The sequence below is a fragment of the Pteropus vampyrus genome, unplaced genomic scaffold (genome assembly GCF_000151845.1).
Source record: "Pteropus vampyrus isolate Shadow unplaced genomic scaffold, Pvam_2.0 Scaffold155, whole genome shotgun sequence".
NCBI classification, from domain to species: domain Eukaryota; kingdom Metazoa; phylum Chordata; class Mammalia; order Chiroptera; family Pteropodidae; genus Pteropus; species Pteropus vampyrus.
This window is the reverse complement of record NW_011888936.1, coordinates 3,976,904-3,980,512: the sequence shown is the minus strand read 5'-3', so window position 1 is coordinate 3,980,512 and position 3,609 is coordinate 3,976,904. Positions and strand designations below refer to the sequence as shown.

General features: G+C 34.2%; 1 pseudogene; it reads right to left on the bottom strand.

Moving 5' to 3' along the window:
* Window positions 1-1,451: 1,451 nt before the first annotated feature.
* Window positions 1,452-1,570, bottom strand: LOC111745444 (annotated as a pseudogene).
* Window positions 1,571-3,609: the final 2,039 nt, after the last annotated feature.

Sequence of the window (3,609 nt, the reverse complement as noted above, 5' to 3'; positions counted from 1 at the left end):
CTCTTTTTTACTGGATTGACTGAAAACACATTCATATTACAAAAAAGTTTTTTCATGGTATAAATTTTCAGACAACTATGATATAACTAAAGAAACAACATTGGTTAATGCAACATCACATATTTTTTTTCATATATATATTCCAGAATCATTAGAGTTTATCATGGAATTCTGATTTTACTTTATGAAAAAAATGCTTAGTATGTGCTTTTCTTCATCTGTAAAATGAACATTTAATGTTGATATATTGGAAAGACTATTTATTAAGTGAAAATATGCATTAAGAAGTCCATCTTCCTGAATAGAAAAGATAATATACATTAAATCTTCATTATCAACAATTAATATTTATTGCAGATAAAAATAAACCAAAGGGAGATAGTGAACTTTTATTAACCGGTTAATTCCAAAAGGTTTGGAAAAAAAAATCGACGAGGTAAAAATGCCTTCCTCTTAAAATGAATTAAATTAAAATCAATTTATTGCCAAACCAAAAACTATAATTCATTTAGCCATTACTTTCAGGATTTAGAGGACAGGCATTAGACCTGACAGATTACAGAACTCAGTGACTTTGGTGATGTCACCAAGGACTTTGGCTTATTTATTGATAGAAAAAACTTTTAAATGAGGACGATCCTAGGCATCTTCATCAATGCAGATATACTTAAAAAGGAATTCAGATGACATCTACAAGCTTCGGTTGAGGAATAAGTTTTATTTTTCTCTCTTTTATTTTTTTTTTTTTAAACAGAGTTGCTGAGATATAAGTAGGTATAATAAACCATATGTAGAGTGTACAATTTCATATGTTTTGACAAGTATATGCATCTGTGAAACCACTGCCACAATAAAGAAAATGAACATAACCATTTTTCTCCAAAGTTTCCTTGTGTCCCTTTATAATCCTTCCTTCTTCCTCCTCCCCCACCCCAACCCACAGTCCCCCATATCCAATGAACTACTTTCTTGTACTATAAATTAATTTGCGTTGTCTTAAGTTTCATAAAAAGAGTATCATAAAGTATAGACTCACTTTGCCTTTTTTAATTTCCAATATAATAACTGATCAATGTAATTTGCCATGCTAATAAACTAAATAAAGATAAAAACTGGAAAAAATGTCCATCAACAGGTAAAAAAATAAACAAATTATAATATTAAATTATAATATTACTTGGCAAGAAAATGGAATAAGTACTGATGCATGCTACAAAATGGATAAATCTCAAAATAATTGTGCTGACTGAAAAAAAATGATTACATACTACATGACTTCTTTTTTATGAAACTCTAGAAATATTTACAAATCACCAACACGATGACCTATTCAGACTATACATGTTCTGTGCTTCTGCATGGCAGCAAATTAAAGACTTCTCTGTCAAGAAAAATCACAGTTATTTCTATTTCCTGAGTGTTTTGTTGTTGTTGTTTTAATATATTTTTTCTGCCTACAGCACCTGGTCTTCCTAGGTGGTTTCTCATCCAAGTACTAACCAGGCCTGACCCTGCTTAGCTTCCAAGATCAGATGGGATCAGGCTTGTTCAGGGTAGCACGGCCATAGACCTGAGTGTTTTTAACTTAGATATTTTAAATTTGTCGAATTTAGTATTTTTTTAACCAATAAATTCTAATTTGACAACTTTATGTCATTCATACTGAAATGACATAACGTTACTATAGTAACGTTATGGCACATTATTTTTTAAGGTATTGCTAACATTTATTTCTTATTATTTTACCTAAGAATTCTGCATTTGATTTACTGGACATTTCTATTTTTGTTAAATATTTGTCAGTTTTTGTGTGTGGTATTATGATTTATAATAAATATATATTTGGTCTTCCTCTCATTTAAGGCATGGAACTCCTAAAACCCTTGTGATTTCCTAAATAATAAGAGCAGTGGGAGTATCTTTCGTTATAATACTGGATCTTTTGTCCTCAATTCCTGAAATAACTCCAGAGCAAAAAAAGTTAAAAGGAATGTCTTCTGTTATTTATAGAAAGCTTCTTTCAACCACAGCTGAGTCTATGTTAAAAAGATGAGTTTTCCAAAGCCCCTATAGGGATAACCACAGGGTAGGGGCTGGCTGCCTGGAGAACAAACCCTTGATCTCTGGGAAGGGGAAAGGGGCTGGAGGCTAAATTAATTGCCAATGGCCAAATATTTAATCAATCCTGTCTAGGCAATGAAGCCTCCATAAACCCTCCCAAAGTATGGGGTTTGGTAGGCTTCCTTGTCGGTGAACAATGATTCAACCAGGTACCAGGAAGGTGGCCACCCAGACTCCACAGGGGCACAAACACTTGTGTACAAGACTTTTCCACACCTTGTCCTTCGTATCTCCTCCTCTGTTCCTTCATAGCCTTTGTAATAAATCGTTAACAATCAGTAAACTGTTTTCCTGAGTTCTATGAGCAGTTCAAGCAAAGGCTCAAATCTGAGAAGGGGATTGTGGAGAACCTCTGATTTGCGGGTAACTCAGATAGAAGTTGTGAGAAAACACTACTTGAGATTGGTGGGCCATCTCTCGAGAATAAACCCATAACCTATGGGGTCTTCACTAATTCTGGGCAGTTAGTGTCATTCATTTGTTTTTTGTCATGTTTGCTTTATTTTTTGTTTTGTTTTGTTCTCCTTTTGCCTTTCACTTTCTTTTTCTTCCTAGGGACTTGAAGAATTCTTTAACTCGAAGCTCATAGGTTTCACTAAAATGACCATGATGTAACTGTTGGTATAGCACTATGTACGTTTTTAATCTACATTTTCAAGTATGCTTTTTCAATTCCAGGAAAAAAATATCCTATCAAATTTTTAACATGTTTTTTTCTCTAGCTTGTTAATATGATTTTCGAAATGTTATCTGCTCTCATATCTAGTTTCCTCTCGTCTAATGTCTTTTAGTTCTATCTTTCCTCTTCCATTTATTTTTTGACTTCTTTGATTAACCCTATTCTTCCAAGGGAGATAGGATTATTTGCTTTTTAAGGTAGTAATAAAATCTCTAAGTTAAAAAAAAAAAAAAACGAAAATTTACTTCATTGATACTGTTAGGTAGTCAGACATGAGAGACAGAGGAACAAAGAAACAGAAGCCTAGCCCAGACACCACCCAAAGAACACCCCATTGGTAGTTAATCATTCCTGCATCCCCAGAGACAAAGGACAGGAGGGCCATACCTATAGCTGATTTAATCCAGCTACAGACAGAAGGCACAAAATGTACTACCCTAACCTGCCCACAATCTCAGCCTCATTATACCATCATTATAATCCCATGTTTATGCCTGAAAGTTCATGAATCTAATTACATCAGACTGAATTCTGGGTAAGCACATGTGCACTAGACAAAGAGCTCTATAGCAGCCACGTGTCAATCAAAATGATCTCATGTGCCAATCACATAGGAACGTATCTGTAACCACTCATCGCAGCCCTAATATAATACAGACCCTCCCACTTCTGCCCTATTATAGCTTTCTTCATTGAGAATCCGCTCCTCCCGTGGAACGTACTCTTTTATCTTTTCACCTCCTCACTTCCACAGGGCTATGGCCTTCCTTAGGATGGATGTCATCCTCTAAAATATACTTTTAATATTA